This window comes from Myotis myotis, unplaced genomic scaffold (genome assembly GCF_014108235.1).
Source record: "Myotis myotis isolate mMyoMyo1 unplaced genomic scaffold, mMyoMyo1.p scaffold_m19_p_2, whole genome shotgun sequence".
Lineage (NCBI taxonomy): Eukaryota > Metazoa > Chordata > Mammalia > Chiroptera > Vespertilionidae > Myotis > Myotis myotis.
In genome coordinates, this window is record NW_023416324.1 from 134,253,915 (window position 1) to 134,277,553 (window position 23,639).

At 38.2% G+C, this 23,639-nt stretch overlaps 1 pseudogene; it reads right to left on the minus strand.

The window, feature by feature from the left end:
- Window positions 1-4,268: 4,268 nt before the first annotated feature.
- On the minus strand, window positions 4,269-5,082 carry LOC118676790 (annotated as a pseudogene).
- Window positions 5,083-23,639: the final 18,557 nt, after the last annotated feature.

Below are 23,639 nucleotides of genomic sequence, written 5' to 3' on the forward strand. Positions count from 1 at the left end.
CATGTTGTTAAAAAGAATAATATTATGTTAAGAAGAGGGAAAGGGAGTTTTACTAAACAATGTTTTGGTAATTGCAGATGATAAACATATTAAGTTGTGTGGGGTTTTTTTGCCTCTATAAGGCAAATAATTAATGAGACATTGTATGCAATTGCAAATAACAGACTTGCCTATACTGAATTAAATGATTTAGTTTTCTTATATAATGACAAGTCTAAGGTAGGCAGTGGTGATCTTAGATATACTCACGGCCTTTTTTCTCATAGTGTCAAATAACTCTTCTGTCCTTGCCATCACATACTAGTTTACAGGAAGGAAAAAGAGGGATAAAGAGCAAAAGGCTAAATTGTCTCTAAGGAGCTTTTCCTTAATCCTCACAAAAAGGTTTTGTTGTACTTTGTTAGTTTTCTTAATTTATAATAGACTTGTCACTATTTAGCTGAGCATAGCACTACACCATGAAATTTTTGTTTATTCTACATAATAAAGAGGCAATATGCAAATTGACCATCACATCCTCACGCAAGATGGCTGCCCCCATGTGGTCACAAGATGGCCGGCAGGGGAGGGCAGTTGGGGGCAACCAGGCCTGCAGGGGGGCAATTGAGGGCAACCAGCCTACAGGAGAGGGAGGGTAGTTGGGGGTGACCAGGCTGGCAGGGGAGGGCAGTTAGGGATGGCCGGGCGAACAGGGGAGGCCAATCAGGGGCAATCGGGCCAGCAGGGGAGCAGTTAGGCATCGATCAGGCTGGCAGGGGAGTGGTTAGGGGGTGATCAGGAAGGCAGGCAGAAGTAGTTAGGGGAAATCAAGCAGGCAGGCAGGCAGGCGAGCGGTTGGGAGCCAGCAGTCCTGGATTGTGCGAGGGATGTCTGACTGATGGCTTAAACCGTCAGTCAGACATCCCTCGAGGGGTCCCAGATTAGAGAGGGTGCAGGCTGGGCTGAGGGACATGCCCCTAGTGCATGAATTTCATGTACTGGCCTCTAGTAAGAAATAAAAATAGAATGGATAATGGATAAGCAACTCCAAGTCTGTTACAAATAGACTATTTTTTATTTGATTAGATTGAAAGACATGGAATTTAAAAATATATATATATATATTGACTCACAATAATAATGATTATTGCTAAAATTTCTTAAATATGATCTGCATGAAAGTAGATAATATTCAGATCATAGATATTATCTCATTTACTCTTTGTAACAATCCTGGGAATTAAGTGCATTGCAGATACAGAGTTTGGCATTACTGACTCATAATCCTATGGGATAAATTTTGTTTTACTTAATAAAATTATCTTTAATTTTAAGCTAAGGATTCCTGTAAGTTGTATCACTAACAGTTCTAAAGGCAAATTGCATTTTACTGTGTGTTTTTTTCTAGTCATTGAAACAAATTAAAACACATCATGAGCCCAGTCATGTCTGTGTCTTTGAGCTAATGTCACAATTTTTACTTAATTGTAAGTCTCCAATATGACCCTCTTTTTTTGGGGGGGGGGGGGCGGAGAGGGAGAAACACTAATTAATTCTTTATTGCACACCTTCTCAGAGCAGTTAGAACTCACACATGCTTTCGTTGTGGTTTGTTTATTTTGTTTGTTTTTTCCCCCCCGAAGATATTTTTACTTTCTTTTGTATTTTTTTCTTTATTGATTAAGGTATTACATATGTATCCTTATCCCCCCATTTTGCCCTCACCCCCCCCCACTCATGCCCTCACCCCCCTGGTGTCTATGTCCATTGGTTATGCTTATACACATGCATACAAGTCCTTTGGTTGATCTCTCCCCTTTACCCCCACCCTCTACTACCTTCCCTCTGAGTTTGAGCATCTGATCGATGCTTCTCTGTCTCTGGAACAGATCCTGACCCTCTTTTGGAATGTTTCTCTATAATAGCCTGGCCAAGTGGCTCAGTTGGTAGAGCACTGAAAGATGGTGGGTTCAATTCCTAGTCAGTGCACATACCTAGGTTGGGGGTTTATTCCTTGGTTGGGCTCCATGCATATGGAAGACAGCAAATTGATGTATATCTTTCACATCAATATTTCTCTTCCTCTCTCTAAAATCAATTATATCAAAAGTGTCCTCAGGTTAGGATTAAAACACACACACACACACACACACACACCACTGAAATTTACTAGTAATATAGTGGCTTATCATGCTAGCTTACATTTATACTTTTAACCTTTTAAAGCTGTATTACATTTCTATAAATAGTCCACTGTTCATAAGTTATGATAATTTTAATTAAATTATATATTGATATGGAGGTCAAAACTACAACTGTTTTCAATCATTGAAAGAGGATATCATTAATCAATGTCATTAAGTTCCTTTAATGACATTATTCTGTAATGTATATTTTCTTTTCTAAATGTGATTGAAATCCTAGGGAGGGATAATAATGATATATTCTATTATGATGAAGTAGGGAGAATTCCTATTTATTTGAATATCATATTTTAGTTACATATAAGGAGGTTGATCTACAAATATCACAATATCATCAAGAATACTTTGAATAAAAAGGTTTTGCATATAAAACATGAATTATTTATTATTACTGTGCATCCATATTCAAAGTTATATCTATGTGTGCTGTGTTTTCTCAAAATGTATATACTCTTCTAAGAGAGTGATTTATAACATGACATATATACTTCAGAAAAAGTTTTTATTCTTGTCATGCATTGACTATATAGTAAAATATTATAATATTTTCCAAAGCACTTTGAAAATAAATTGTAAGAAGAAAACATTATTAAATAGGAAAATATGCATGCCTATGCATTAGGTTGAGCCTATTTTCTTTTCTTTTAGAACCTTGTAACTGGTTTCATATTGTCTCAGTACATAATGAGTTATGCAGGTTGCACTCTTTCTGTCAGGTATTCTTAAAGTTACAAGACATAAAATTTGCCTAAACTTTGTATTGTTATCTTCCATATATTGCTTCCTGAATAGTTGTTTTTTTCCTGTTGGTATGTATTTAGGCTACCCATAGTCCGTGAATTGAGAAATTTGTATGCAAAGTACTTCAAATGTATGCCATTTATATGGATTATGACCCTTAAAATCCATTTATGTTCCATGTCTTTTGGATCCTCTACCTATCAAATGTGGGCAATATTTTCTCACTTAGAGGCAAAGTAGAGTTAACTAAAGAAATTTATAATAAAATAATCCATTCATTTATCTCTTCAATAATTTATTAAGCACTAATATTGAACCCTATATATGCTAGTTAGTGTAATGTGTACATATACAGTATTTTTCCAATGCCAAGGTAAACCAAATGCACACATAACACTATTAAAACAATAAAAATTACAAATAAATAAACAAAACAAGTCTTCTGAGAACACAAAGTAGATACATAATAACTATATACTTAAATTCATGAAATTTTTAAAGAAAATTTCACTCAATGCTTAGTTTAGTTGAATATGTTTATAATTATTATTACTAGAGGCTGGTGCGTGAATTTGTGCACCAGTGGGGTACGTGGGCCTGGCCTGCACCCTCTTGCAATCCAGGACCCCTGCCAGTTTTGGCCCGATCCCCACTGGCCACACCAAGGAACCCCACTTTCCTCCCTCCTCTCTGGGTCCGGGGTGTGGGTCGACAGGCCCCAGCAGCAACCTAACCTACTGGTCGGAGATCTCCCCCCTAGTGGTCATTGCATGTCATAGCTACAAGTCGAACACGGTCACTTAGGTATATATAAATTTGACTTATCTGTATTCAACAGCACATCATATGATAAACAAGCATTTCAAGAGCTGGAGAATATGGCATCTAAGTATCCAATTATCTATTTTATGTGGCTGCTAGAGTCAATATGAAGATTCAATAAAGTGATAGCTGATACCTTGACAGTGAGGAAGGAGTGAAGACTACAGCGGCTGAAAAAAATAGCATTTCTGTTGGCAATTTAGTATAGCAACAAATGTCACATTTAAACTTAATAATAGCTCCAAAGAATAAGCACATATTCAGGGATGGATTGAAATATGTGGGATCCTTGAAAGACCAATTGTGTAGCTCTTGATTCAAGTTATATACTATCAATCTATGTATGATATTTGGATAATGACAGCAAAATGAAATAGTTTATTAAATACAAAATACACAATTCTGTCTTATATTTTATTTTTTATTGATTTTTTTTTAATTTTTTTTTATTGATTTCAGAGAGGAAGGGAGAGGGGGAGACCCGTTAGTTTCCTTCTTGGTCAGAAGGCATCTGGGGCCCCTGGGGCGCCTCCTTGACATGTGTCCTTTGGTGGCCTTTAAATGTCCCCAGTTGGCGGAAGGACAGGTGGCAATGGGGACACGGGTAGGGTCTCAGGCCCGAGTGGGTGCGCATGTGTTTGTTGAGGTTCCCGCGTTGGATGAACCTTTTCTGGCAGACGGCGCACTGGTAAGGCTTCTCCTGGGTGTGGACCCGCTGGTGGCCACGCAGCGTGGACTCGTGAGTGAACTTCTTCTGGCAGACTTTACAGCAGAACGGCTTCTCCCCCGTGTGGATCCGCTGGTGGACGCGGAGGTCCGAGGCCTGAATGAACCTCTTGGGACAGTCAAGGCACTGGAAGGGTCTCTCTCTTGTGTGTGTCCTCAGGTGAAGTTCTAACTGTGATTTGTAGCTGAACCTCTTGCTGCAATCTTCACACTCGTATGGTAGCTTCCTCCTGGGTTCTTTCCCAACAGAGTGACCAGTTGGCTCCACGGTGCTTGATGCACCCACTGAATTGCACCGGTGCCGTCTGGTGACTTCTCCTCTGTCCAACGACAAGGCTCCTTCTTGAGGCTCCTCTTGGAGGGTGGGAGTGTTGCCCCTTTTTCTCTTGGGGGCACCTCCTAAATTCCCAGAACCTCTTCTCTTTGGAGGCTGACTCAAAGCCTGTGTCTCCAGAACGTGGGTGGGAGGTATGTCACAGGCATCCACACGCTCCAGGCCAGTTCCTTCCTGCGGGTCCTGCTCCCCCTCTGTCTGCACCGAATCTCCAGGACTGCTGGGAAGCGGAAGCTTTGGAGATGTGAGTACTGCTGCCTCTGCCCTGTCTTCCATCACATCCTTCTCCAACTTCACCAAATTCTCCATGGGCCTCACACCCTCCAGATCACTTTTCGTGGGAATTGTCTCTGACAGGAAGGCATTCTGCCCCTGTCCCCACACCACGTCACTGGTTCCTGGCCGGTTCCCTGGCTCTCCATTGACCTCCTGGCTGTTCTCAGGATGTACCCCCATCTGACTTATGGGGGATTGGGACTTTATGGACAAGTCCAACACATAGTCTGTGTCACCAACTTCCTCATCAGCCATCTGGACATCGGAATTCTCCTGAAGGTACTTTTGCCCTTGCAAGGTGATGACCTTCCAATTCCTGGGTTTCTCCTGATTTCTCAGCAAGACCTTCAGTTCCTCGCAGCTCTGCACGCGCCTCTCCTTCACCAAGACCTGCAGCTCCAGGGGCATGCAGGTCATGAATTTCTCTAGCAGAAGCTTATCCAAGATCTGCTTCTTGGTGAGCACATCCGGCCTGAGCCAGCGATGGAGGAGCGCAGACATTGTGTGCACGCTCCGGAGGGGGTCCGCGTCCTCCAAGTGTTGGAAGGCTCTGAAGAGCACATGCCCCTTCTCAGAGTCCCGGTGCTCTTCTTCAGTGAGGTCTCCCTGGGGCGGTTCGGCCGGTAGCAGCTGCCAGCACAGGTTGTCCTGGGGGTGACCATGACCATCGGAAAAGTCCTGGTCTGTAGCCGTATTCCTTGGAAACATCTCCAATGGGACTGGAGCAAACCGGGCCTGAAGTGAGCTCCTGATGGTGAGGACCGAAGGGACGGACTCGGTAACAGGCCACAGTTCGCTTCCGCAGCGCCTTCACTCGCAGATCCTGCAGCCCGGACTGGCAAACGCTGTGCCAGGCGCTGACACCCGCCTGTTTATATACCCGCTCTGGGCATCACTTCTTGTTCCCCCCTCGCGCTGTGATTGGTTAGAGACCAGGGTTGATCCGTTTTTCATAATCCGCTCAGACATTGTTTCCTGGAGAGAAACGCCTGGGGCCGCATAGGGTGTGTTGGCTGGTGAGCTGCTTAGCACGGGTCTGAAGCGTTTGAAGGCCAGAGAAATGCAGACCCAGCCCGGGCCTGGGTGCCGAGGAGTCATGGAGGGTCGCATGTTCGGTTCCCTGTTTGGGCACATCCCAGGTTTTGGGTTCAGGCTCCATAGATTCAATGGTTCTGTCTCTCTCTCTTTTTCTCTCCCATGGGCTGCGATCATGGGCTATGCCAGTGATGGTGAACCTATGACACGTATGTCAGAGGTGACATGCGAACTCATTTTGGGTGACACGCATCGGCAGAGACAAAAAATTTCATAATTCAAATACTTTTCTCTCACAACGGCCACAGTTGGGCATCACTCGAGTAATATTATTACTCACGTTACTCAGGATCAATAATGCAATTCTAAAACCGGATGTAAACATGTACGTCGGTGTTGTGTAGCAAAGATACATAGTGAAAACATCCAAGATACATTGTTCCAATATTGACATTAATATAAAAAGGTTAAGAATTGCACTATAAAGAGATTAATCTTTACTCATGACATTTTACTTTTACTTGAGTGACAAAATGCCCAGTTCTGGAAACGGCCTTGTTATTGTCAACATGTGCCTCGGGTAAGCTTCCCGTGCGTTCGGGTGCATTTGGCAAACCGACTCACTTGATCGTCATGTTCGTTAGAAGAAAAAGATATACAGTGCAACAGTGCTCAAGGAGACATTCTGCGTGTCGGATAATTGATTACAGCACCGTATATTTGTTGGTTATACATACAGTCTTTGAATTGTTTTGCACCAGGAGTCAGTGCAACAGCACTTCAATAAGTTAATAGGTAAGAAACCTATCAACACAAGGTGTTGGAAGGTTCTCTCTTCTATGTGTGTCCCCTGGTGAAGGTCTAACTGCTATTTATAGCGCCAGGGGCATTCGGATCATGAACTTCTCCAGCAGAAGCTTATCCAAATCTGCTTCTTGGTGAGCACATCCAGCCTGAGCCAGCGATGGAGGAGCACAGACATTGTGTGCAAGCGCCGGAGGGGGTCGGTGTCCTCCAGTGTTGGAAGGCTCTGAAGAGCACGTGCACCTCTTAGAGTCCAGGTGCTGTTCTTCAGTGAGGTATCCCTGGGGCGTCCGGCCAGTAGCAGCTCCCAGCCCAGGTTGCCCTGGGGGGTGTCCATGATCATCAGAAAAGGCCTGGTCTGCAGCCATATTCACTGGAAACGTCAGCTCCTGTCCCCACACCACATCACTGGTTCTTGGCTGGTTCCCTGGCTCTTTGTTGACCTCCTGGCTATTCTCAGGGTGTACCCCTATCTGACTTATGGGGGATCGGGACGTCACAGACAAGTCCAACATGTGATCTGTGTCTCCGATTTCTCGTCAGCCACCTGGACCTCGGAATTCTCCTGAAGGTACTTCTGCCCTTGGAAGGTGACAGCCTTCGCCTCTGCAGCGCCCACACCCACAGCTCCTGCAGCCTGGAATGGCGAACTCTGTCCTGTCTTATATTTTAAATAAATATTTATTGTAATATTTGTATGTAATTTTTTTCGCCAAGCAACTATGTGAGAAACATTTCTTAACCTGTTTAAAATTTAGGTAACAAAGCAGACCATTCCCCTTAAGTAACACGATATATGTGTATTATTTGGTTTTAATTTGAATTCTGACTTCAGATAATGACTAGTTGTTATAAATTATTCTCATATGTATTAGTCTAACCTATGCACTCACAGTCATTCTGTCAAAAAAATCAATAGTTTTTTGCCACATGTAAAAAAATGTTTTCTTTTTGTTATACTGTCTGAATCTGTCGAAATTTTGTCACTGTATTAGTACATTCTGTAGAGGGCCGTCTGGGAGGCACCTAGGCATTTTCTTATAATTATTGTCAGCTGAACTCAGAGCATAGGCAGAGCCACACCCTGGGAACATGCTTCCCCAATAAGGCTGGACATGTTAATCAGGCAGGAGCGGAACTAGATATGTAAATCTAGGGCTTTAAAATAAACCTGCTGTGTGGCTCAGCCCGCTTTTTGCCGCCTCTCCATCAGAGAGGATGGCGCCCACCTGGCCCCAGCTTAAAATCTATTTCTGCATCTTGGTCTTTCTTTAATTTCTTAATCCCCAGCTCCTCCACTCAGCAAATGGACTGTTTCCTTATCCATGCGGGACATGGAAAAGAGAGAAACAGCCCCCCACATTTGGCGCCCCCCAACAGGGACTGAGTACGGAGGCAAAAGAAGAAAGCCAAGGGGTCACTCCCAGAAGCGTGTGCACACAGATTTAAAGGAATAAGGTAAGGGGAGTGTATTGTTGTGAATTGATATGAAATAGCCAGGTGTAAAACGTGGGTAATCCTAAAAAAAAATGCTTTAAACTATGTTCTGTTAATTGTAGTCAAATTCTTGATTTCTTTCTTAAGCTTTGTTGATGAAACCTGGGAAAAGGTTAGATGGCAGTTGTGTGACCAATACTCAGCAAAAAGTCCAAAGAAAATTCCTGTTTTAATTGGTGATGGCCTTGATTCAGCACAGGAGAGTTTAAGAATGTCTAAGTGGGGTGCAGCCACGGCCTTACAGCCTGGAGTGGAAGGGTGCAAGTCTCTAAGAATACCATCTGCACCTCCTCTGCCTCCACGTGTAAACTACTTGTAACCAAGTAGAAAAGGATTAAAGGAATTTCTCAGCAACTGCCAATGATTCTTTATCTTAAAAAATCTTTTCTTTTCTTACAAAAATAAAAATAAATAAAAATTGAAAAATAAATAAAACAAAAAGAGTAAATGCCAGACCATTACTGAATCTTCCCCCTAACAAACAACGAGGTGGGGAAGCTCACATGGTCATCCAATATGGACGTCACTCCCCAAGAAAGCCACTTCTTCGCCTCATCTTCGCCATCTTCATCCTTTTTTTTCCAGCTAATGACTTAAAGCTTTTTCAAATTCATAAATGCATCCGGGATTTCTGTGCACATGTAAAGGGAAAAGGCCAGTTTAAAAACGAGTGCGCATAGTTTTGAGCTGAACTTGACCTTTTGCTGTGTACAGAATAAAAACCTGAGATTGTTTTGGCCTTAAAAATGGCAGAGATGAACCAGAGAAAGAAATACAGGCTGGTTTCTCAAAGCAATTTAAAGTAGCTCTTTTGAAATTTCTTGACTTCCCCAGCAGGAAAATTGTGACCATTTTGAAATTTAGCAGTTATGCCAGGCTTATTGGCTGGAAACTTAAAACTTTTAAGTTCAAAATCATCTAAAAGTATTGAGATTTATAATACTGAAATGTTGATCTGAGTATGCCTAGTATGATGTCTAGATGATAGAAGTTAATCTATTAATTGAAAATGCCTTATATTTTATTTGAAAAGTATCCTTAAATGTCAAAGTATTGATTTGAAAAAATGCTAAGTATTTAATTTTCTACATAAGATTTAATGCTCTGAAAGTTTTTAAAGTCTCTTTTCTTGCCATTAAAAAGTTTAAAGTTACACCCTTTTTTAATGGAGGGAGGGGGTAGACACGCCCTTCCCCTAGCATGTAGGTAATCCAATTCCCGCCAGCAGCCATCTTTAGGAATGCTAATTTGCATTTCAATGGCTACACCTTTTGCTAGCCGACCTCCCCAGTAAAGGTCAAGCGGCCAAAAGGTGGCTCCTTTGAAATCAGCTTTCCGCCAGTAGTCATTTTGTAATACCTACAAGTTCGCGTCTCAGTTTCCCCGTGCAGAAAAAACATGGTTTAAGGTTAATTATTAGATTTTAATATTTATTCTTAAAAATATAAAAGTGTAGTTAATCAAAGAACTGCTAATATTTGACTTGTAAGCTCTGAAAGTTTAAAGTGCAAATTGAATCGGGAGAAATTAAATATCTAATGTATAACTTGTTTTTGAAAAAATAAAATGTTTTCTCTTAAATGATTAGGAATTCAAAAATGTTACCCATTGGTCTGATTTAAAAAAGATGATTAATTTTATGATCTCCACTGAAAATTTTTTAATACAAAAACGAGTTTAAATTTGATTGATATTCTTTAAGATAATTATAAAGGGTATAAACAGCTAATGGGATTTCTGTTTGTCTACAATATAATGTTGGCCATCTACCTTTTAGGGGTTTTGGTTTGCTCTGTCAAAGAACAGTGTAGACAGCCACCACTTTGAGCTGCCTGACTTCGCAGCCGCCATGTTGGCCGCATGGCCTGCCGCTCCCCTGGGGGCCGCCATCTTGGAACAACAAAGGCCCCTCCCTCTGACTTAGCCAATCACAATAGGAGTGTCTGCTCACTGAGGCAGGATGGAATTTCAGGGGTGGAGCTTTAAGGTGGAGTTTTACTACAGAAATGCGGATGGGGCCGAAAGTGTGCTTGCCTCCCGAATTTATTTAATACTATTTTTAAGAAAATACTTTTAATACTTAATAAATTAGCAATCACGGTCTTAATATAATTTCAGTGGTATGATAGACCAATGTTTTAAGCAGTTGGCTTTATAAGGGCCGACAATAGGCTTGTAGATAAGAGACATTTTAAGTCATCTTAAATTCTCAGTAGAACCAGTTATACATATATCATAAACAAGTAAAGAGTAATTGATTCCATGGTCAAGACTAGATCCTATTATGTTGATAACTGCTTTTAAATGTTGAAAATTTTTTAATTAGATATGTATTTGACAGTTTTTCCCATGTGCAATATTTCAAAATATAATATGCTTGGTTGCATAAGAAATTTCTGCCAAATAAAAGAAAAAATTGATTTATTAGTAGTAATGTCTTTATTTAAACTAACAAAAGCACCATGCCGCTTCATTTTAAATTAGGCTGGAGGTGGGGCAGCATTTGCACCTTTTGTATCAGACGTAAAATTACTAAATTTACTAATCTTTGTAAGCAATTGAATCCTAGTCAAGTAAAATTCTTCTAAAAAGTTACTGAAGGCTTCCCATGATCCCTCTGTATATGCAAATAAGCCAAAAGGGAATGCTGTTTAAAAATATTATTTTAAATTTAATAAAAAGGAGAAATTTTAATATTTTGAAATATCTTCCACTAATATTTATAGGATAATCTAATGATTTTCTGTTAAAATACCAAATTTGAAAATAAGTACAGTCACCATAAATGTTTAATGACTTTGACTTGAAATACATGGCCTTGTGGCACTAACAGTCAAGATCCAAGAAGTAATCCTATAGGTTACTTGGTGTAAAAGAGAAAGATTTTTCTTTTTTAAGTTGAAGTTCTCCAAGTGTAATCCAGCAGGAAGAAGACAAACCAGACAACCAACAGCTCAGAGACCACCTGGGTGGGGCACTGTAAAGTGAAGTATGGTAACAATTAACTCAGTTAAAAACTGTAAGTTTCATATTGGTCTTAGAAGGCACATTTTTCCTTTACCTGGGAAGGACAGCACAACTATCCCAAGGTCAGAGGGCTCCAGTTAGTGTGTCAACTCAGTGTTCTGGAGACCCAAAACTAATTTAAATAACATGCCTAAGTTTAACCTGGGTTACCCAAGGACTCTAGATAATGTGTTTACCCAAAACTATAGTTTGGATGGCATGCTCTCTCTGTTTCTGTAAATTGCTTTTTTTTGCAAACTAGGTTCCTCATTCCAAACCTCGAGACAGCCAATTTTAAATTGAATTGTCATGACCTAGAACAAAGAATATTCTTACATGGTATTATTCTACTACAAGTTTCATTAATAATTTTGATGCTTTAAAACAGTATATTGTGCATTTATCCCAAACAAACTTACAAATTAATTCTTTGAATGTTTGGCAACAATTTAATATTTAAGGACATAAAAGAATTTATTCCCTTCCACTGTGTGGAAGGCCCCCTAGGAAGGCACTTAGGCATTCTGTATTGACCTCTCTTGATCTTTTTGCCAAGAGGATTTCCTCTTCTCACAATCTAATTGTCTACAGCTGCTATCTGAGCTCTCCGTTCAAACTGAGATCATGAAAAGCTGGTACCATGGATCTGTCTCTTGCCCAATGACATAAGTTGGGCCCTCTCTGAAGAAGAAACCTGGGTTCCCTATGATCAATGCCGGGGCCCGCCAGCAGGCAAGGGGATCCAAAGGCAGTAGCTGGGCATGGAGGCCAGAGGGACATAGGCTATCAAGGAGACAGAACTGAACTTCACATCACCCTACTTAGCCCAGAGATGGCTGGTAGTCAAAGACAGGTAAGACCCCACAGGGTGGGGCGACTTAAGACAGGCACAGTCGGGGGCCAGTAGGAGAAAACTTGGGGATCAACAGAGGTGGGGCACAGATCCTCACCCCCCCAATGGTGCAGGGGCTTGAACAGTCGCCCCTTCTGAGGAAGGTCTCTCGTCCCCATGGCTGCTTCTTGCTTCCCATGCCCAGCCCAGATCAGGAACCAAATAACAGAAGAGACTTGGTCCAGCTGAAAATAGTACCCAGAAAAACAAAGGCTTAGTTTAACAGATTCTAAATTTAAATCTAGCCTAACAACAGAAATGCTTAAGCCTCCTCAAGGATGTAAAGTGATCCTTTCAATTAATATTTACAGTGTAAATTAAGATTATTGTTAAAATATTAAATTTCACAGTAAAATAGTTGTTAAGTTTTCAAATTAATTAAATTTGGCTAACTTGAAATAAGTAATTATTCAAAAAGTATTAACCAAAATTTTCATTTTGTGGTAAAATTGCTTAACATGCAAAAAAAAGTTATCTAGACTGCATTATATATTTTCCAAAAATCCTCCTAATTAAATAAAAAAAGGGGGGATAGTGGAAAAATATAGTGGAAAAATGCCATGTAAGAAAATAGATCCTATAACTAAATTAAAATTTTTTCGTTAGCGAGACACCCGGAAAAAACACACATTATGCCGAAACCGGTTTGGCTCAGTGGATAGAGCGTCGGCTTGCGGACTGAAGGGTCCCGGGTTCGATTCCGGTCAAGGGCATGTACCTGGGTTGCGGACACATCCCCAGTCGGGGGATGTGCAGGAGGCAGCTGATCGATGTTCCTCTCTCATCAATGTTTCTAACTCTCTATCTCTCTCCCTTCCTCTCTGTAAAAAATCAATAAAATATATTTAAAAAAACAAAACAAAACAAAAAAACACACATTATGTCAGGGAAAGCCAGAGATCATTTCAAAGAAAAAATCCCAAGTAAGGTTTTCTTTATTAACCTTTGGTCGAGAATACGTTTGTATATTTTCAGAAGAACAGCTCCCAGACCATGTGGATTCCTGCAACAACAGATCCCAACTGACCAGATTGCTCCAGCCACAAAGACAGGAAAGACAATTCAAAGATAGAGATGGTGAAGACGCCTTGTCACGATAGCAGTCAGCACCTGTGCATTGCTACAGGTTGCCCAGGACCAAGAGCAAGGAAGAAGGAGCAATGCAGCCAATTCGGGTGCCAGAGCGTTACATCCGTCACCACAATGGACTCAGATATTCACTCAAAAGGACTAAGTACTGCCCTAATGACAGCAAAGGGGAAGAAGAAGAAAACTGAAAGACGCAAGGGACTGTTGTGCCAATATGGAGTCATCTGAAGAAGTTAACGATTGAAGTGCAACAGATTGTGAAAAAGCAATAAGTTGAAGCTACTTCTTCAACCATGTTCCTGCTCATGCTAGCATCTGTTAGCTGCCAGTCTTCTGCAAAGTGCGCAGCCAAGTCCAAGGACTCTGAGTAAATATACACCAGCAGCAAAAGAGACTTATTTTTTTTCATTTAGTAGCAAAAATGTTAACATGTCCATAGTTCTGATTTCTCATATTGTTGTTTTGCATTGGCATTGTTTTGTTATTATTTAATAGCCAGTTTTGTTCTTAACGTTCAAATTTTGAAAATGATAACATGTATGTAGTTTAGTTTTTGCATTTGCATTGTTTGCAATTGTTTTAATTCTAGAGCCCTACTATTAATGTTTAAAATTTTACTTTGATTATAGTAGCTTAAAAAACCAAAACGGGGGAGATGTAGAGGGCCGCCTGGGAGGCACCTAGGCATTTTCTTATAATTATTGTCAGCTGAACTCAGAGCATAGGCAGAGCCATGCCCTGGGAACATGCTTCCCCAATAAGGCTGGACATGTTAATCAGGCAGGGGCGGAACTAGATATGTAAATCTAGGGCTTTAAAATAAACCTGCTGTGTGGCTCAGCCCGCTTTTTGCCGCCTCTCCATCAGAGAGGATGGCACCCACCTGGCCCCAGCTTAAAATCTATTTCTGCATCTTGGTCTTTCTTTAATTTCTTAATCCCCAGCTCCTCCACTCAGCAAATTGACTGTTTCCTTTTCCATGCAGGACATGGAAAAGAGAGAAACAGCCCCCCACACATTCAACCACGTATATAGAAGTTTCAGTGTGCAAACCTCAGTTAAGGGGCACAATAACTCCAATGTGTTTACAATAATATTTTAGCATTCCTATTAAATCTGTGCTCTGGACATCTGCCTTGCTGGCCAACACCTTAAGGTAGTTCAACATAGAATGACACAGATAAGACAATGTCTCCTAATGGCAAAGTACATGAAGTTTAGAGTGGATATATTAGGATAAGTCCAGGCAACTTTGTGACTTAGAGTAATTTTAAACTAAAGGACTAATAAGGGCTCAGTTTCTTAATTGATAAAATGGAGATATTAATAGTATCCACTTTCAAAATAATTGTATAAAAGACATCAGGTATAAATGTAAAGTATACTTAATTTAAGCTCAAAATCATTAAACTATGTTCAGTATTTTCCGTGAATAAATTTTAGTAAGTGTAATATTTTAATAAGTATCCTAGAAGATGTTATATATTATTTAAAGAAATTTTTCTATGATTTGGAGAATTTGATGAATTGCCCATATGTTTTTGGTTATGTTAGAATCTTAAATGAGCAATTACTTGCCTCTGTTCTTTAAAATGTTGGAAATAAAAATGATGCATGCTTTAAAATATATATGCCACATAGGACTAAAATATGGAATTAAAATATTTAAAAAGCACATTAAGGTGAGCTGTGATGAGAAGTCTTTGAGAAGGAAATTAAGCTTGAGTCAACTTCTGAAATGGAAAATCATAAACCATAGTGTGTAAAAAAATTGAGAAAGCTTGACAAGGATCAGAACTTCCCATAGTACCTGAGATTTAGAACAGAAACCTGAGTGTTCTAAGAGCATTTAGGATTATTCTGAAGCAGATGAAGTTCAGTCCACACTTTGGGAACACTGTTCTAAAAGATAAATAAGATTTACATAGAAAAATATAACACAGGATTCATAGGAGGCAGGTGTAATACCTTAAACAAATAAAATTTTAAAAAATGTTAAACATTTTGAATATAATAGAAAATTATTTTATTTTTTCAATACTGTAAACTTATTCACATAATCATTGTTTGACAGCCTAGTCCAGATTTGAGGTGTCTTAAATGCCAATCTAAGAATGTTGAACTAAATTCTGTACAAATGAAATTCTATTTTATTTCAGTAAGTAAACTGTTATGGAAGATGTACATTATGTATTTTTAATTACAGTTTACATTCAATATTACACTTGTTTCAGGTGTACAGCATAGAGGTTAGATATATATATAACTTATAAAGTGATCCACCCAGTAAGTACAGTACCCCCTTGACACCATACTTAGCTATCACAGTATTATTGACTACATTCTCTATGCTGCGTTTTACATCCCTGTGACCAGCATGTAACTGCCAATTCGTACTTCTTAATCCTCTCACCCTGTTCGCCTAGCCAACCAGCCCCCCTCCCATCTGGCAACCATCAGTCTGTTCTCTGCATCTGTGAGGTTGTTTATGTTCTGTTTGTTCGATTATTTTGTTTCTTAGATTCCAAAGATAAGTTAAATCATATAGTATTGGCCTTTGAATGACTTATTTCAGTCAGCATAATACCCTCTGTATCCATCCATATTGTCCCAAATAAGATTTTACTTTTTCTGGCTGAGTAATATTCCATAGTATATATGTATCACTTCTTTATCCAATCAACCGTCAATGGACACTTAGGTTGCTTACCTACCTTGGCAATTGTAAATAATGCTGCAATAACATATAGATTTATATATGTTTTTACATTAATGTGTTAATACTTTTCTGGTTGGGTAAGGACAAGAGTAATTTCAGAAAGATAAGTTAGGAAATCAGGACAGTAATTAAATGGAGGTATGGGCTCTTGATCATCTTCATTGGTTAGGGGTAAAGAGACACAGAAACATCATTGTGGTTGAAGAGGGGATCAAAATTGATAAGAGTTTAGGTATTGAATGAGAAAAAAATAGGTAGATACTGACTGACTTTTGATTTAAAGTTTACAAAGTTTAGTGTTGTTCAACAGAGAAAAAAAACTGGGCCCAGTTTCATGGGTCCTATGTTTTAGACATATTTTTATTTCCAAGTGGAGTAATCCAGCAGAAAATGTAGATACATTTTATAGTTTGGAAAAAGATTAGGATTAAAGACACAGTAAAAAGTAATATCCGTAGCAATAGGAATCAAAACATCAAGATGAAAAACTGGTTTTAAATACATAAATTGACTTTTATTTTATCTCTCTCTTTTTTTTTTTTTCTTCAGATTACTTTTAAGTCACCTCTGTGAAAAGCAGTGTATCTGTTGAAATGGGGGTTAGGATGGAGAGAGAGGAAGAAGGATGATGAGGAGGAAAAGTAATGATGGACAGTTCTTTACCATTTTCCTATCATTTTGTAGCATTATGTTCCCTAAGCACAAACTTTGTTCTCACACCGACACATGTTTGAAGCCCATAGGTAGCCATGTAGAGCACTGGATTATACTAGCCATATCTATCTGGTGCCACATAAATCTGCTATTTATAAATGCCCAACTTCCACTCACCCAGTTGTTTACTGTGGAAAGCCACGTGTGTTCATTAAATTACACATGTAAGTGAAATCATACAGTGCTTCTCTTTCTGGTTGGCTTATTTTACTTAACATAATACTTTCCAGGTCCATCTATGCCTTTGCAAAAGGTGAGATGTTCTTCTTTTTTACAGCTCAGTGGCATTCCATTATACCAGAGCTTTTTGTATTCACTCATCTACTGACGGACACTTGGGCTGCTTGACTCATGGACACTGAGAACAGGCTGAGAGCTCTTAAAGGGGAGGGTGTCGGGGTCTGGGTCAGAAGGTAAAAGAGATTAAGCAAAGGAAATAAAGAAAGGCTCATGAACACAGACAACAGTATGGTAGTTGCCAGAGAGAAGGGTATGGAAGGAGGTAGAAGAGAGTAAAGGGGGCGATAAATGGTGATGGAAGGAGGCATGACTTGGAGTGACAAACACACAATAGAAATGATGTATTGTAGAACTGTATACCTGATACCTATATAATTTTATTAACCAATGTCACCCAATAAATTCATTTTAAAAATATTTCCTTGACTTTCAGTCTGTGGTACTTCAGTCCACCTGATATTTCAGCTTGAGTTATGCACACATAACTCAATTAATGCAATTTATTTATGAGTTACAATGATCAATTCAAAAATAAGTATAGGGCCCAAGTGAGGCCAAAGTGATTGTAGTAGTTCCCCATAACTGCTGTAATGAAATACCACAAACTTAGTGGCTTTAAGCAAGAGGAATTTATTCATCCAAAATTCAAAGGGCAGAAATCCAAAATCAGCTAAAAACCAAGATTTCTGCTGGCCCATGTTTTTCCAGCTGCTGGGAGCTGCCAGTATCCCTTGGCTATGGCTGCCTCACTCCATTCATGCCTCTGTGGTCTCATTGCCTCCTCTCTGTCTTATATTTCCCTCTGCCTCTCTCTTATAAAAGTATTTATAATTACGTTTAGTGCCTATTCATAGAATCCAAGATAATCTTTGCATCTCAAAATCCTTCATCATATCATATGGTAACATTCACAATTCCTAGGAATTAGAATGTGCACATCTCAGGGGGCGGGGTATTTTTCAGACTATCACAGTGACCATTTTCAAGAATTTTATTTTTCATTGTTTGGGTAGTTGGGTCATGTTTGTTTGTATTTTGGAATGATTGGAAGATGAAAGTCATACTGCTTTCATCTGACTTGCCACTATTAGAAGAGAGTCTGAAAGGGAATACAATCCATCTATTAAATGAGGGACAGGAGAAAACAAGCTTGAGAACTGGTAACATCATTTTAGTGCCTATATCCAGCCACATCTGAATTAATCACGGCCCTCTGGACTTTTCAGGATGAGATTCCCTAAATTCCTGTTTATTGTAGCTGCTGTTGTCCTTGTTTAAACCAATTTCAATTTGAATGTAAAAATAGATATCTCACTACTCCTTGCATTTCCAAACAAATATTCCCAATGTGTTATTTTCTGATGATTGGTATGTATTTAATACCATACAGAAAGAAGGTGACATCCACATAAAGGCTCCCAAACACAAATAATTAAAAAGGTTGCCTTTCTCCCCAGTTTTTTCTCTTTAGTAGCCTATTGACATAAGTAGAAATAAAGAAAATGTGACTCAATAAATATATTTTTACTGTCTTCTAACTTCTATGCTCAGAAACAAAGTAAGCACACCAGTATTTGGTCTCTAATAAATACAGAAGGCATGAACCAATATTTTCAGCTTCAAACAAGCAGGGTATTTATCTTCATTGTAGGGCCATGAAAGAAACAGTCATATATAAGCCTTCATCGCTCTTGTACATATTTTTCTACTTTTATGCATAATTTTTGCAAAATTTTGAACTTCGAAGAGTACATCTCGGTCCGACTATCATGACTTGTTATGACAAGTTGTAATAGCTGAGTCTCTTGGTGTCAATGGTAGCCAGAAAAATGACCCCAGGGATGTCCAGAACCTGTGACTATGTCACCTTACATGACAAAATGGACTTTGCAGATGTAATTAAGTCTTGGGTTTTTTTTTGAGATGGAGAATTATTCTGTGTCATTCATGTGGACTACTATAACCACAAAACCTCCTCATAAGTAGAAGGTAGAAGAGTCAGATTCGAAGAAAGACTGGGAAATGTTCCTCTGGCTGTGAAGATGAAGGAAGTAGCCATGAGCCAAAAAAATGCAGAACCTCTAGAAGCTGGAAAAGGCTAGGAAACAGATGCTCTCCTATAGCCTCTAGAAAGCAGTAATACCACCAACACCTTAACTTTCAGTGAAACCCATTTTGACTTCTGACCCTAGAAATGTAAGATAATAAATTTGTATTCTTTTAAGACACTGAACTTCTAAAAAAAAATGTATGTTGCAAAGCCACAATGAAACTAATACTGTACCCCAACCAGGTCACCATGTATGTATGTCTGTTGGTGTCTCTATCTCTTTGCTGCTGCTAATGCAGATACTTAAATTAAAGTCTCTCAAGTGCTCCCTTTCTGGATAATTCTCTTTGGTTATTGAAGTTGCCTAGTCCTGTGTCCTGGGATTTATGCTGCACCCACCACACTGGTAGCATAGGCTATAACTGACTTGGATGGAAGCATATGCAGCCCATAGCCCTGTCTTAAGTGTGAGCAGACTCAGTAACACAAATTACATTCCAGAAATCACCATGGTCAGCAAGACTTCTGAAAACAGCTTATTCCATAACTTCACCTTCCATCTACTGCTTTTCTCACTCCTGTTCTCACCTGTTCTTTTTAGGGCACTGGTGAAAAAAGAAGTGATCACTTCTATAATATTTTAATTCTGGATTATTTACCTCACCACATCTAAATTCTAAGACATTAAACAAAATGTTTTCCATTGAAATTGTGAAGTGTTAGACAAAATAAAAAACTAACACAATGGTTGGTATTTTTGCATTCTTTCGTACAGAAGTGAGTTCTAGAGTTCGTGTTTAATTGCAAAAGGAATAGTAACAGAAATGTATTTAGAAATAAGACAGTGAGTGGAATAAAAAAAGGAGGAAAGTTTTTATTAGCTCAAACAATTTTAGAATCTCAAAAAGATATTGTGACTATGCTGAGGTACATTTACTTTAAATTCACAACAAATGAATTACGTTGAAATTAACTCAAGTTCTTTATACTTGTAGATGCAGGCAATAGTAAAAACATTAACTAGTTCAGGGGTTTTTGTTTTTATTCTCCTTTTGTCTTATTTTCACTTTCCTTTCTTTTTTTTAAAATTTGAAACTCCTTTCACTTTCTTTGCTTCGAAATCCCAAAAGAAGGAAACAAGTGTCTTAAAAATAAAGCATTTTTAAGATTGCATATCATCTTTCCTGAAAAATGTTTCCCATTGAAAGCAACACTTTAGGGGTATTTAAAATATAGCAAAACAATATACACAGAAAATGTTAAATTCCTTGATGAACAGGTACACTTCAAAGGATACTGCATAATAAATACTAAATTGATAAAAATCTTGTAATAGCACCAATAAAAAATAACTTGATATATCCTACATATATATGTAGACTGTTAATTAGATAACAGAAGCATGTTAGTGTACTGACATTAAAATAAAATTATTACTTCTTTTGAGCAATAATTTTTAATAATGGCTTCCTTGCTTTTCATTTTTTGTGTGTCCTTAAGCACTTTTTTCTTGCATTCTTACTGGAGACACAATTATGCTGGCAGCTTTATGTATTCCTTTTGTATTTTTAGAGCAGACATTTTATTTGCTTATATATGGGAATGACTATCTGACTATGTTAGGAGACTATCTTAATGTCTTTCTACTTATTCTCTGTTCCAGGAAGTTTTTAATAAAGTATTTCTTAAGGATAAAGTCAATGTATATTTTCTTTTTTATAATACTTAGTTTCTGTCTACATTAAAAAGCCATTTGTTTTGATTTTTCTATGTCAAATAATAAAGTTGATCTTTAGAAATTATGTATTTACCAGAATAGAATAACAAAAATCAAATGCCCACTAACTACTGTTCAGTTGCTCTGGAGCCTCTGAATACAATATATTCTGTGGAAGTTGGGCATAATTGCACGGATAATGCAGCTCCTTAAAAACAATCCACTATGTCTGTCTGTGGAGAGTAGAGGGCAGAATTAAGATGAACACTCAGCAGATCTGAGTTGGCTTTTTTTAAAGTTGGTGTTGAACCGTAAAGGCATTGGGAAATTCCCAAAATCATGTAATTATAAACTTCTGGAAAATTATATAAAGAAAACCACACACATACACACACAAAAACCTCCCAATATTCATCATCAGGAAATTAACATACCTAATTACATTTTAAAAGATCCTTTACTCATCACAGCTATGTTAAAAATATGCCAAATTCTAGGCAGTTTTAGATGCTGAGTTAAGAGCAGTGACAGAAACCATAAACTTTTCTTTAATATAGTCTTGATTTTAACAGGGAAAACTGAGACTAAATATGAGAGGGTGGTATGGGATGAAGGCAGGTAGCCACAGAGACTCACTGAAAAGGCAACTTTGAGAAAACATGTGAGAGTGGGTCGGCTAGCCACAGTAATGTTCTGAGAAGATCACTATGTCAGAGAGATTAGCAGTATGAAAACTGGAGGCACAGCCTGGCTGTATGTCTGGGAACCAGATGGGGAAGCTGTAGTGGCTGGAGGTGTCAATGCAGGGGAAAGGATGAAGACATAGAGCCGTAATGGGATGCAAATCATTCAGGAATAGGTCATGTTGATGATTTTTGCTTTTATTTTGAATAATTTGAAAAGCCATTTAAAGGCTGTGAACCTGTGTGATATGTGCTCACTTGGTTTTAGCAGACCATTCTGGCTACTGTGTACATCAAACACGGAAGAATGGAAAGAGGGAGTTAGGATGCCAGTTAGGAACCTCTTACAATGTCCCAAGCCAGAGATAACTGTGGCTTTAACTAAGTTTGTGGCATTTGGGATGATGAGAATAGATTGCTAGAATTTTTTTTTTTTCTGGAAATAAAACCAATAGGATTTTCTGATGAAATGTATATGGAATACAAACTAAAGAAAAATATCAAGAATGAATAAATTTTTCTATCTAAGACTCTTAAATATATGGAAAATGGAGTTGTCATTATCTGAAATGAAGCATACTGCAGGGGAAGCAGGTTTGGGGGGGAAATTCATGGAATCAATGTTGGACATGTAAAGTTTGAAATGCCTATAATATATTTAGGTAACTGGATACGTGAGTTTATAATTTACAAGAAAGAATTTTTCTGGAGATAAAAGAAGTAATCAGCACACGAGTAGTACTTAAAACCTACAGTTACAATGCTGTACTATACAAAAAAAGCTTTATCATTTATTCGCTTTATCATTTATTTAAGTGTTTTTGCTTTATTAAAGAAAAACTATAGTAAAGTAAAAGACATGGATCCAACACCTAGAATTTCCATTTTAAAAATTTATTACATTTACTTTATATATGTTCTTAATAACATTGGCAAATATAATGTAGAAATTCCTTTTGCCCCCTTAATGCAAATTTGATGGACTAGTCCTGTTCCCACAATTTTATTTATTCTATTGGTATATTGATTAGTTTTTTAAATTCTATCAAATATATTGTAAATGTTTAAGAAATACTTTCAGATGTTGATAGTTTTCTGCTGTGCTTTTATTTCATAGATGTGTTATCTTTGAATGTAGTGATTTTTAACCTTTTACTTTGTTTCTTTGTATATTTTACTTTGTAGATTTTATGATCAGTATTTTTTCACACTAGGGATATTTTTGAAATGTCTAGCAATCATTGACTGTTCATAAATATTTAGCAGTAGAATGCTAACAATTAAAATGACAGAGGTTAAAAACAAGATTTTTCAACTGTTAGAAATGCGCTTTTCTGCGATTCAAGATAGAGACAGCCTGAGAAACCCTCAAATGTAAGAATGTCAAGAAGTTTTTTATTCTGTATAAGCTTTCATTCCTTTTATTTTGCTTGTGTCTTGTGCATATCACATAAAATTATTAGAAATCCATTATTCCACCTATAAATTTAAAAAATAAACATCAATTCCCTATCTGCTCCACTTCTCTGCTACTTCAGGCATTCAAGAATACTGAGCTGTGCACTGTTCATGGGTTGGGGAGGGAAACTGGGAAAGGGGAATTAGCCTTCTGACTCATTGTTCCCCTGCCTAGTTTCATTGCTTATTATTACTATTTCCAAAACCACTTTATCTAAATATATATTTGCCTGCTAATAATCCCTCTCAAGTTTTATTTTTTTATGAGAGTATCTGGAGTTACATATTACTTCTATTCATACATTTTATTAGTATTATCTCAAAATGAATAAGAAATAAACGCATTTATCTATACCATTTTAAATATATTTCCTATTTAATCAATAAATGCTATGTCCAAATTACAATGAAGGGAGGTTATAAAAAGTATAGGCCTGTATTCCCTGTGAGTTTATAATCTATGAAGAAGAAAAATATATAAGCCAAAAGTGAAATGCCTGGACTACAAGCCAGATAATACAGAGCAAACTGATAGTTCCTCACGCTCACCTATATGAACCTTGCACACCCGCTGCCTTGTAGCACAGAGAAACCCCAGAGCCTCGTTATCCCCAATTCATGAAAACATTCCCAGTCTCTGTGGGTAGAATCAG